Below are 13,173 nucleotides of genomic sequence, written 5' to 3'. Positions count from 1 at the left end.
ACAGTCCTGCATTGGAACCCACACTCTGAGATTACACTGCCCTGGGTCATCTGTCCACCCTCCTGCCCATTTATTGCCTTCCCTCCCGTGGGTGATCAGAAAGGCTCTGCCCCTGCCTGTGGCTCTGCAGCCTTCCTGGGATGAGGCTCTGATGTGAGGGGTGGGGGCTGATTCTGCTCAGGTCTCTACAAACCTGGATTGCCACAGCTGGAAAAGCTCCAGGAACATCTGGGTGATACTGTGCAGTGCACAATGCCCACTCTCTCATAACACTTGGTGAGTAAAGTGCCTCCTTGCCTCCCCCCCCAACCCCAAGGGCTGTGTTCACAGGGATGAGGGAGGCTCAACAAGGTCTACAGGTCCTGGTGGCCAGGGAGGCCTGTCCTGCTAGGGCTTTTCTTGGTTCCTTTGCTCTGCAGTAGTGCAGGCATCAGGTTTGCTTCCTAGCCAAGTGGTCCCCAGAGTTGGCATAGATCTTGTGAGACTCACCAGGGAGAGTGGCTGGAGGGGACCTGCGTCCCTTCAGACACCTGTGTGGCTGTGAGGTGCAGATGTACCTGTTGCTGGGCTGCCTGCACCCTGGGGGCTCTGCTAATGGAATCAGAGCAGGGAGGGCTTCCAGGCCTGCTCCACACCTTGACACCTCCTCTTACCTCTCCTTCAGGAGGAGCAGGGAGTGAGCCTCAAGACCTGCACCACACACTGCTTCACCCAGTGTTTCCTGGATGCTGTAAGTGCCCATTCCTCCCTCATCCCTGGCCCCACAAACCAGGAACCTCTTTCGCAAGGAAGCTCCCACCACAGTGCCTGGCTCTCCCAATTCTATATCCAATTGCCCAAAGTAGAGCTGAGCTCGTACAGTCCAACAGACACAGCAGCACGCCACCTGTGCACACAATGCAGGCCCAGAAAAGTAGAGGCTGGCCCAGGCTGAAGTTGCATTCCAGGGCAAGCAGGTAGGAGACAGGTCCTATGAGCACATATCCACAGAAGCCTGAATAAGTCCAGAACCCTCCAGAAGGAAATGGAAGACCCCAATGACCTCTGTTTCGACCCCTGTGTGTAGCTGGACTGCCTTAGTCTCACTTGTAGAAGGCCACCTGGGGTTAGCCCACAGGATGACTGACCCCTCACCCAGGTCACAAGGGTCTCCTGCATCTCCCGTGTGGCCTCCAAACTGTGCAAAGAAGTGTGTTGGTTTCTCCAGCATACGGGCTGTGCTGGCCAGGCAGGCCTTATCCCTCCTCTCTCAGGACCTGTGGACAATAGCTCAGTGGGCTCAGATGTGGCTGACAGACATGGTCTCACCTGCCACTGAGATGGGTCTCTCACAAAGGAGCCTAGGACTTCCTGTGAGGCAGCCTCCTGGGGTCTCTGGCTGTGCTGGGGGCAGAACACTGCACTCCAACAGCCTCTGAGGGCTCTGCTCAGGCCAGCATGGGTGAGGTCCTCTCTCATCTGATCTTCCTAGGTGCCATTCCATCTGGCTGTGAGGATTTGGGACCTTTTTATATTAGAAGGGGCACATGTCCTCACCACCATGGCCTATGTCACCCTAAAATTGAACAAAAGTAAGTGCTCAGGGACCAAAGGAGCCAAGGTGTTGTGGGTAGAGAAACCAGGATCCCCTGCCGAGGAGCAGTGAAGGTGGTTTGGGTGGGGATGTGGAGGGCTGGCCGGTCGTGGGCCACTGGGGAAGGTCTCTGCAAAGGCAGCAACCAGCACCCATTAGCCTTGAGACGGGATCAGAGCAGCCATGGCTTCTGGGCCATCCCTGGGGCCCCTCCCAGCCTGACACCCACCCTCATGCCTAGAACGCCTACTGAAGATGCCCCAGGACCACATCCAGGAGTTCCTGCAGGTGACTCTCAAGCAAGCCTGGGACCAGGATGACAACATCGTTGTCAAGCACCTTCAAGCTTCCAAGAGGGATCTGGCCAAGCGACAATGCCTCCTGCCTCCCCCCAGGGTGAGCCCAGCTCAGGGCTCAGGCGCCAATCTCCCCTGGGTGTGGGGTGGTGATGTCTGCAGTGGAGGGCCCCGGGCTGGCCACCTACTGCAGGGCCTTCTACCCCTTCCGTGCTGCCTAGTTCTCCCCCTGCTCCTCAGCTCTGCTGGAAACACTTCTGAGCCCAAGACCTGGCTGGGCCTTGGGCAGCTTCCTGGTGTGCTCTTGTGGGATGGGGCAGGATGATGGCTGTTAACCAAACAAAGGCACCACCCCACTCCTGCAAGCAAGGACCCAAATGCTCAGAGCTCAGCCATTCCCATGATACAGCACAGGATGCAGGGGCTTTAGGTGATAAGAGCACCACCAGGTGCTGCTTAGCTGCCAGGTGTCCCCAGAGATGAGACTGTAAGGCAAGGCGCTCAGGGCCTGTGCACCCCTGTGAGGCTCTCCAAGATGAGCCAGAAGTGTCCCCAACACTGCCCTGGCCCAGGCTGCACACAGTCTTCCCTTGGGTGTCCTCAGTGGCACCCAAGCAGACAAGGACATTAGGGATCAGGTATGGACACTGCCCCCTGCAGGCCATGTGGTGTCTGTGGAGAAGCACACCTTGTCTGTTTACCTTTCAGCAATGCCTGGCCAGTCCTGCAGCCTGAATCAGCAGCCTGTCAATGTCCCTGAGCAGCCAGTTCCTGCCCCCACAACACTGCAGGGCACGGAGACAGCTCAGGCCCTGGAGCCACTGTGCCCACACCCTGAATCCTCAGCACCACTCGCTGAGACTCCCCCCGTGGAACCAGCCACGTTTCGCCCCATCTGTGGAAAAGATGAAGAGGAGGAAGAGGAGGAGGAAGAGGAGGAGGAAGAGGAGGAAGAAGAGGAGGAGGAGGAGGAGGAGAAATGCGCTGCCAATGAAGAGCCCTCAGAGTCCCTTGGCCTAGGCACGCCAATGCAGGCTTCGGGGCCTTCACGTGTGCCCAGTCCTGCCCAGACCCCATGGAGCGTGTGGAACAAAGGGAGGCTGCTCCAGTGGTGGAGTCTGTCCCGTCTCTGGATGCCTGTCCAAAGTGCAGACTGCCCGTCTCCAGTGCTGGGCACCGATACCCGTGTCCGGGCCTCTTCCCTGCCTTTCTTGGAGCCCCTGGGCCCATGGCCCATGCAGGCAGGCCCAGCCCCAGGGACAGGGCTAAAGAGTGCTTCCCTCAACAATGTCCAAGAGACATGCCAAGAATATGGTTACACCGATGGACTAGAGCCTCCCCGAGCCAGCAAAATGATGGGAGCACAGCCCCACCTGCCCTCCCCAGCTGGAGGCCGCCTTGCTGCCCACTCCATGGGGCAGCTTCCTATCTCTGATGGCCTGGAAGACGGGGTGAGCCCCTGCAGTGGCCACCTCAGAAAGGGCCACAGCCTGCCTTGTCTAAGTATGGTGGCCCCCTTGCTGCAGGAGCCTCGCTTACAGAGCTCCTGCCCCCCATGTTGAATGCCATCACCTCCATTCCTCTGCTGGCATCATCCTGGGCAGAGTGGAGAGTTATATGTCAGGGCACTAAGCCACAAGCCACCTGGCTCTGCCCTCTTGGACACTCTCAAAGGAACCTCAAGGACTTTTACCCTCTTGATGCTTAAATTGTACTCATTTTGGAAGCATAGATCCTCAATTTGGAATAAGGCTTCATTAAATTGTTTGCTTGGAATGTGTCTGCTCCCATTTTGTGTTCCCAGAGCCCAGCTGCAGCAGTTGCCTCAGGTTCCTGGTGAGTGGCCAGAGACACCCAGGCCCCCAGCTCCATGCAGATACCTGCTGACCGACCCCGGTGTCTGCACTGCCCTGCTGGGGAAGAAGCACTATGGGGATGGGGGTATGTGTGCTGGCCATGCTCACTCCGGGCCGGCCCTGAAGATGGTAGAGCCCCGGAGCCCACAGTCATATGAGGACCACCCAGGGCAAGGGCTTGCCAGGGTCCCTCAGCACCCAGGGCCTGGAAAGCGCTCTGGTCACTGGAAACAGCACAAGCAGGGTGGGATTTGGGGGCATTTCCTGATATTTACAGACATTCAGCATTCCAATGCACTAGTTCCAAGATGTGACCTCTTTTTTTTTTTCAAGCAATCCTGTGCCCTTGGGGAGCTGGGGCAGGTCCAAGGGCTGGAGGCAGGATCCTGAGGTGATCTGAGGGCAGGCCATGCCTCAGAGGAGACTGGGTACAGTGGGCACCGCTTGGGACACTGTGCCAATGAACATGAACCATGGATGATGACTTCATCAGGGTCACTCCATCACTTACTCTACTCCTGTAACATTGTAGATTCCCCAGAAGGACAAGACCCCACCCATTCCCTTAGGCAAGGAGGCTCTGCATGTGTCCTCCCCTGTGGGTGGTGGGGGAACAAGGCTAGGAGGAGTTTCTGGCTGCGTGGCAAGGCCCGGCAGAATGTCACTGGTCACCTTATTGCTGCCTCACCCCACTGTATGGATACTCAATCACCTAATGTTTCACAGAATTTTCCTTAGGGGGGTGTTGTTGTTTTTCTGCAAATGTGAAATGACTCCTGTAACTGGTATAACACCTCAAACTGATCAATCGTATTATGATAAAAACATCTTTAGCAATTAAGGCAATGACACACAGCTAAAAGCATACAACAGTACAACTGAGGTCATAGTGTCTCCAAACATTTTGTTATGTGCCCACCTTCGAAGCGTGCCCTAATATAAATAATGTTTTCCTTAAGAAATGGCTTGATAATATCTTGGAACAAATGGCAATCATGGAGGTACAAAGAGTTTGTTTACCCTGCTCCTCGAACTGTTACAACACATGAAATGACGCATTTTGGTTTCTCATCATGGAAAGCAGAAAGTATATGGAGAATCTTCTAAATGGAGACAAATTTGAACTCCCCCCAAAATGGCTTAAAACTTCTAACTTATATTGGCACTCATATTTAGGGAAAGAAAACAGTTTGTAAAGATAAAAAGAAGTTTATTGTAAAGGTCCTGTTTGTAGAATGGTTGAGTTGCCCTGATTTCTTTCACTGCCCTTTAACAAAAGAACAAAAAAACAATTGAATCAATACTAGATGAAGGTGATGGTAATTAATGCATGACTGATTGTAAGATTTAATAAAGAATCTATGTTACATGCTTTTATAAATTCCTTTCATTTATGAGCTTTTCTTTTAATTCTGTATTCTTGATATTTTAAGTAGTATTAGTTTATGTTTAGTGAAAATTGATTTTGAATGCAATAAACCACTTGTCACTATGTCACTGCATGTGCTGCCAACGGTGGAGTTCCTGGCTTCAGCCAGGTCACTGCAGGTTTGAATGAGTAATAGCTTGCTAAAAATATTTTCTCTGAAGTAAAATAATAATAATGTTTTTTAGGATTTTTAAATAATCATTCTTTTATAATGAAGTAAAAATGAAACAATTGGATGTTGTGCAAAAGCTTGTGATGATTTGTGTATAAAGAAGGCAACTTTTCTGAGTTGTCCATTATGAGCATCATGTCTTAGTAGTCTACGTCTCTCATTTTTCTCACCAATCCACGCATCATTTGTAAGCTCTCGAGTCAGCTGGAACTGGTCTCCAGCAGAGCTGGACATTGTCAACCAATAGACCTTGGAAAGAATTTCTCAACCCTGGAACAATGAAACCAACAACTTGTCACAACTATGAAAGCACTCAAGTAATAGCTTCAGAACACACTTTCCCACATTGGGGTCTCTAAGGTGACATCTAGTGACCATCGCCCCTTTCCCATCCCCCAGTGCTGATGTAGTTGACAGCACGGGACAGTCCCTTCTCCTTCTTCCCCTGTGGGCACAGGAGAAAACAGAAAGATGAAACATGCGTCCCACCCACCTTCCTCCGCACCTGACCCTCCCACAATTATGTAACCACTATTAAAATGATAATGAAATTTCTTATTTTTTTTAAAAAAATTATTTATCGTATTACAAAGTCAGATATACAGAGAGGAGGAGAGACAGAGAGGAAGATCTTCCGTCCGATGATTCACTCCCCAAGTGAGCCGCAATGGCCGGTGCGCACCGATCCAAAGCCGGGAACCAGGAACCTCTTCCAGGTCTCCCACGCGAGTGCAGGGTCCCAAAGCTTTGGGCCGTCCTCGACTGCTTTCCCAGGCCACAAGCAGGGAGCTGGATGGGAAGTGGAGCTGCCGGGACTAGAACCAGCACCCATATGGGATCCCGGGTCGTTCAAGGCGAGGACTTAAGCTGCTAGGCCACGCCGCCGGGCCCTGTAATGAAATTTCAAAAGAGGGAATATAAAGACTACAGACATGAATGGACAAACTGAAAATGCTGCTAAAAAAACAAAAGGAACCAAACATTAAAGTCCACAAACATCATGAAAACCGGCAAAATCACATTAGCTGCCATCTCTCTGTACAACTTGGTGCAAGCCAGCTCTAGGGGCACCATCCTGGTACACAGTTTAAGCTGACACTGACAATGCCAGCGCCTAACATGGATGCTGGTGCCAGTCCATGCTGACTGGCTTCTGCCATCCCTGCCCAGCACATGAGCAGCAGGATCCCCTCCTGTTCCCAGCATGCCTCTGGCTGCTTCCCTGTGTGCAATTTGCCACCTCCAGAACTTGACATTGACAGGGTTCTCTCTGCTTAGCTTGAATCAGAAGTGAAGTCAGCCCTCAACACCCACTCACTGTCTCCTGGGCTTCAGCGGCACAGGATTTTTCTGTTCATTTCGTTTCAGGGATGTTCTCTGTATGCACGAGTGCTCTTGCACCTGGAGGTTGCTGGAAGGTCCCAGTAGTAGCTATTTGGGCTGACTCGAGGGTCAAGAAAAGGAGGAAGGGAAACATTTTATGAAACATGAATTAGTCCTTTGGAAGCTTATATGTGCACATGCTTTATCTTAAACAAAACTTACAAAAACATTTTTTACAATTTAGTCATTCAGTCAAAAATAACACAACAAAGGGATAGAGAGACTTTAAGTCTGCTGATTCACTCTTCCTCAAATGGTTGCAACAGCCACAAAGAAGCCAGAGGTAGAAACTCCATCTGTGTCTCCCACGGGGATGACAGCTGCCCAAGCACCTGGGCCGTCATCTGCTGCCTTCCCAGGAGCAACAGCACGAAGCGGGATCAGAACTGGAGCAGGTGGCACTTGAACTAGCACTCCATTCCATGATGCTGGTGTCATAAACAGCAGCTTATCTCACAGAACTACAACACCAGGACCCAAGAGAACAAAAAAAGTCTGGAAGGCAACAGAACACTAGACAGCACAAACAAAACTATGTCCTTCCAGGGCCTGTTGTTAAGGTAACCTGAGTTGTTCTTTCTGGAGGAGGATACAGTCATGTGTCGAAACCACAGGAGCCAGCACTGCTGAACGCTGTATGGGGGGTCTGGAATGGGACTGAGTGGCCAGGCACTTCCTCCAGCATTGTTCTTCGTTGGTAACGACCACAAGCTCATCGCCTGGCTGCAGGGCACTAGGAGGCCGATTCTCTCGGGTCTCTCATGAGGTCTCAGCTGAGGCTGCACAAGGGCAGTGCCCGTCTGGCTGGCAGAGTCAGTGCCTGTTGTATCTCCATCCACATTCAGCCAGGAGACTCAGGTTCAGTGTGTGTGTCTGAGGGCAGGGCTGAGAGAGGGGGCCACCTTGCTGGGCGTGTAAGGCCATTATACCCATCGACCTACATGGCAGCCTCATCCTCTGTCCTCATGGAACTCCAGAGACCTCCTGGGACAAGAATGAGAACACGGTCATAGTCAGGATGAGCTTGCTCTGGTCCAGCCTCAAACAGAGAGGAAGTGGGGAGGGGCTGAGAGAAGGTTCCTACGCCCGAGTGTCCGGGAGGGACTGGTACAAAAGTCTCGGCCAGAACCAGGAGGTGGCATCGACCTCCCAGCAAGGACCCTGCTGGCTGCTCCACGTTCAGCCTCGGACACTCCCCTACTCTGGGTATTCACCACTGGGACAAGATGACGTGGAAATATTTGATGTACTCTCTTCTGTCTGGCCTTTAGAAGCCTGGCTTCCCCTGGCCTCCTGCTCTCTGAAAACCCCCATGGGTCACCACTGTTGTGTGCAGATACCCAGGCCGTGCTGGTACCCAGTGCTATTGTCTCTACAGAACCTCTCTCTGGTTATCTGCTCATTTATCTACAGCAAAGGCAGAGGGGGAGAGAGAGAGAGAGAGAGAGAGAGAGAGAGAGAGAGAGAGAGAGAGAGAATGTGCCAGAGAGGGAATCATTCCCTGGGATGCCTGCCTCAGCCAGGGTTGGGCCACATCAGAGCCAGGGGCAGGGAACTCAGGCGGGTCGCCCATGAAGTGGGCCAAGTGCTTGAGCCCTCAGCTGTTGTGCTCCCTCCACTGCCTGTTAGCAGGAGCCTGGATGGGAAGCAGACAGGAAGCACATGTCTTGAACGGTGGTGCCAATCACCTACCATGACTATATTGTCACTCCCCAGGACCGGCACGGTGATAATCAGGCTAATCCTCCACCTACAGTGCAGGATACAGTTTGAGTCCTGGCTGCTCCACTTCCAATCCAGCTACCTGTTTGTGGCCTGGGAAAGAGGTGGGGGGTGGCCCAATTCCTGGGACCCGTGTACCCCTGCAGGTGATCTGGAGGAAGCTCCTGGCTTCTGGCTTTGGATCTGCCCAGCTTTGGCTACTGTAGCCCTTTGGGGAGTGAAGCAGCAAATGGAAGATCTTTCTGTTTGTCTTTCCTTCTCTCTGTACAACTGCCTTTCAATAAATAAATAAATAGACAAATCTTAGAAATAGCATAATTGCCATTCCACAGAACCCATCTCCAGACACTATTGTCTGGGATTTGGGGGCCACAACTATTGAATCCCTAACAGAGAATCACCCGGAGCAGCTGGGAGGTTCTCTGTTGGATCTCCTCGATTCTGGCTAAGAAAGCAAGGCCGGGATGCTAGATCCAGCCAAGCCTGTGGCCCACACAGGACAACTGGAGCCTCTGGCCTTGGGGCCAGGCTGGCATTGAAAGACACAGAAGAAGAAAGCAGCCAGGCCTGAGAGCCCTAGATTGGCCCTGGTGACTCTCCAGTCCCGAGGCCTCAGGGACAGGGATGACGTTGGAGCCCGGAAGTCCTTCAGGTAGTTCAGCCTGAGGTCCTCAGACGGCCAGCGTTCCCTCCATCTGCTCTGCCTCTCCTTCCCCTGCCCCTCCCCCAGCCTGCGTGGTCAGCTCTAGGCCTCCAGGGCTTGAGAGCACAAGCAGATCTGGCCAGCAGCAAGTGACAAGGGGAAGTCAAAGTGGAGAGCATCCAAGGGGGGAAGAGTGGGGCGAAAGTTAAGTCCAGGGCTTCCGGAAGTCAGAGCAGGAAGGGTAGAGAGGTGAGTTGGCATACGCCAAGCCAATCAACTCCAGGAGAAGGGCTGGTGCGCAGCAGGCACAGCGGTGACACAGACAAGGGGGACACAGCACCCTGTATCCGAGGGCCTGCTTCGGCCCCCGTCTTCCTTGGCAATCCAGCTTCCTGCTCCTATACACCCTGGGAGGCGGCAGAGGAGGACACAGGGGGCTGGGCCCCTAGAACCCATGTGACAGACCTGGGTCGAGTTCTCGGGTTTGGGCCTTGGCCCGGCCTAGCCAGTCTTGCTTGCTGTACATGTTTCAGAATCCAACAGAAGGGAGATCTCATTCCCTGAGTGTCTTTCTGCTTTGCAAATAATAGAAAGGAATGAAGGAATCAAAGAAATTAAATAAACAAAGGATCCTCTCGGGTTCCGCCTGCAAGAACCTTCCTTGCAGATGAAGCATTTTGTATCTGCCCTATAGCCCCCAGCCGGCCTTTCGCCAGCCAGGAGACCCCGTTAGGAGCCTTCCCTACTAACTCTGAGCCAGAAAGGAGGCCTTTATTATTTCATTTATTAAATTTTTTCTTTATGAGATAATGCACACAAGAAAATTCCCCAATTTTAGGGTTTGTGCTGGGGGCACTTGGGACAGGTGTCTGTCCCCACCCCCTACAACAACTGCTTTGGTCACTGGAAATCCCCACTTGCCTGCAACAGGCCACCCACCCCTCCCCAGGTTCTGATTTGGTTTACCATACACCATGTAATCTCTCTGTGTTTTGTCTCCCTAGCATTTTGCCTGCAGGGGTGAGGCCCCCTCTTTCTGCTGAGGGTCATCCAGGTATCTGTGACATGTTCGCAGGCAGAAAATCAGCAACTGAAAAACAAGCCTGAATTTTAAATCCCGCTTGCAGTGGTCACGGGAAGGCCACAGCATGTGACTGACGTCCCCACCTGTGGTGTTGTAGAATCACACAGGTGTGACCCTGTCACTTGGGGCCAGGCCAGACTTCCGCAGGTTGCTTTATTTCCCTGCCATTGCTTTCCCATGGGGATCTTCCCACTTTTTCCCCAGTGTGTTTCTACACGAGACCAATGACACTGGCTTTCTCCTTACAGCATTGTGGAAGACAATGGAATTTATGGCAGGAAAGGAGAGTGAGTTCCTAGGAAAAACCCTAACTACCTGGAGAGCAGGAGGATTGCAGCTCCAACAATGATTCCAAAAGTGGGACCCAAACTTCAGGTTCAGCAAAGCCACATGGGACATGTCGGGAAAACCCAGGCCCAGGAAGGGAGGAAGGAACAGGTGGCCGAAAAAGGAAGAACAGATGGTGGAGGCTGGAAGTACAGAGGCTGGGGTCTCCCCAAGGGTTGGGGGAAGGGTCTCCCCTCCTCCTGCCTCTCCCTCCAACCTGCACAGTCTACACAGAGTCCTAGGTCCGGGTCTGGCCTGACAGATAGCATTCTGTAGGGGCTCGGGGGTGGGGCCTTGTCCTAGCACACAGACAGCTCATGAAAGCAGATGTCCCCGTGGCACCTCCTCGACCCCAGATGGCAGAGCCAGGTCACAGGGGCTTATGGGGAACAGGGGGGAACTGGAAGGTATAGGGTCCTTCCTGGACAGCAGGCCATGCTTGGGGACAGGCTTTGTGGAGATGCCTCACCCAAGGTCTCTTCGACTTGACCTCTCTGCTTCCCATGCAAATTGGACACAGCTGAGCCTACCCTGGGCATGCACAGGTGGGGGTTGGGGGTGCTGCTGCTTCCTGGTCTCCCTGGATGTCGTCCCCTGTGGAGGGCTGGACTCCTGCTGACACCCCAGGCCCAAAGGCTCTCTCCCCAGTACAGGGCGGGGCGTACAGTAAGGACAGGGACAGGAGCAGGGCTGGCTTCATCTGTCTTCTGCAGCTCAGACTGCCCTCCTGCCTGCCCCAGCCCTGCCTCCTCCCGCAGCCTGGCCCTTGTGGTATTCACGCCAGGCCCTGGCACACCCCATTCCTGCAGTCAGGAACCCTTTGCCCCAGCTCTTCGACCCCCGGTGGGTTCCTTCTGGTCGGCCACACAGCTCAGGAGAAGATCAGAGAGCCAGGCAAGCACTCTAGGGAGACAGCCCGGTGGCTGGGAGGGCCTAGACCCCTGGTGTCCCTTTCCTAGGACACCCCGAGCAGCAGCCGTAGCTCCAAGCAGCTGTCAGGGCCTGGCCACTCACCGTTCCCCTTCCCCGGACATCTGTCCTCAGGTTGGGGCCAGCCAGGAAGCCGATAGCGTCCTGTCCCCAGACCCTGCGAGACTGGGCCACTCTACTGGTGCCTGGGGTTGGGAGAGGATGGCAGGGCATGGTCCCTCTGCACCAGCCCGGTCCTCCCTTTCCCAGGGGTCTGTGCTCCTGCTGTCCACTTCGTGGGACAGATGGGGAAACTGAGGGGAGTTCCTGGGCTCAAGGCCTGGAAGTTTCCAAAGGATCCAAGCCCCCAAGGCCTGCAGTGGGAAGAGATGGAGAGGAGCCAAGGGCACAGAAGGTGTCAGACATTGGCCACTGGGAGCCAATATCGCAGCACCACCTGCAGTGTCAGCATCCCACACGGCACCAGTATGAGTTCCGGCTGCTCTACTTCCCATCCAGCTCCTGCTAGGAACCTGGGAAGCAGCAGAGGATGGCTCAAATTCTTGGGCCTCTGCGCATTCACATGGGAGACCAAGATGAAGTGCCTAGCTCCTGGCTTTGGCCTGGCCTAGCCCTGGCTGCTGTGGTCATCTGGAGAGTGAAGCAGTGGGTGGAAGATCAGCCCTCACCAACCCCTCAGATAGAGCAAGCATCAAATGCAAGGGCCTGATGTAGCAGGACAGTGTGGTAGAGCTGGGGAGGGAAGTGGGAGAGGTCCCAGGAGAAAAGGCTCTCACTGCTTCTCCCTGCAGCTGAGTATGTTGTGGAGGAAGGGCAGCAGCCGGAAGTCACGGGAGATACTGTGACAGCCTGGGTAGGACGCCAGGGAGGCTGGGGTGGCCAGCGGGCAGTAGAGGGCTGTGGGATGGCGGGCTCCCACAGAGGGATCCGTCCATGGACAGTCAGCAGCCCCAGACCACGATGCAGTCCCAGAGAAAGGGGTCCAGTAGACCTTAACATCCAGTCACTGAAGGAGAAACTGCCAGCCAGGGGAAAGGCGTCCTGCCTCGGCGTCCCCTCCTAACCCAGTGGTCTTCAAAGCCTTCAGAAGGCACCCTCTGGTGGCTGACCGTGGGAACTGCAACCTCCCCCTTACAGGTTGGTTGGTTTGCAAGATTTATTTTGTTTTTATTGGAAATTCAGATATACTGAGGAGAGACAGAGAGGAAGATCTGTCCGTTGATTCATTCCTCACGTGGCCTCAACGACCAGAGCTGAACCGATCCGAAGCCAGGAGCCAGGAACTTTTTCCAGGTCTTCCGTGGGTGCAGGGTTCCAAGGCTTTGAGCCATCCTTGACTGCTTTCCCAGGTCACAGGCAGAGAGCTGGATGGGAGATGGGGCCGCGGGACACGAACTGACCCTCATATAGGACCCTGGCACGTGCAAGGCGAAGACTTTAGCCACTACGCTACTGCACCATGCCCCCTTTAAAGGTCTTAACCAGGAACTCCAAGGCCATGGCCAGACCAGGCGCTTCAAACACTTCGGAAAAACTACAATTGAAGCTAACTTTGTGTGGGTGTAAAACGTTTTGAAATACATGCGTGTTTTTTTCTATACAGTATATTTCCCATGTTCCTAAGTGCCCAGAATCATAAACCGCCCTCCACGGGTCCACTCACTGTACACACGAGGACACTGAACATACCGGGAGACCGTGTGGGAACCCGGTCCCCACACACTGATAGCTCTGTGTCTCGGGCTTCCCACTGCTGTT

The 13,173-nt window shown here is 53.7% G+C and overlaps 1 long non-coding RNA gene across 1 annotated transcript; it reads left to right on the top strand.

Moving 5' to 3' along the window:
- The first annotated feature begins 477 nt into the window (after positions 1-477).
- LOC131478007 (uncharacterized) lies at positions 478-1,957 on the top strand. Its single transcript, XR_009244240.1, has 3 exons — positions 478-730; positions 1,472-1,571; positions 1,815-1,957. It is a non-coding gene; the product is annotated as an uncharacterized LOC131478007 (long non-coding RNA).
- The last annotated feature ends 11,216 nt before the right edge of the window (positions 1,958-13,173 follow it).

The sequence above is a fragment of the Ochotona princeps genome, chromosome 26 (genome assembly GCF_030435755.1).
Source record: "Ochotona princeps isolate mOchPri1 chromosome 26, mOchPri1.hap1, whole genome shotgun sequence".
NCBI lineage: Eukaryota > Metazoa > Chordata > Mammalia > Lagomorpha > Ochotonidae > Ochotona > Ochotona princeps.
The sequence above is the reverse complement of the archived record's forward strand: the minus strand, read 5'-3'. Positions and strand labels throughout refer to the sequence as shown.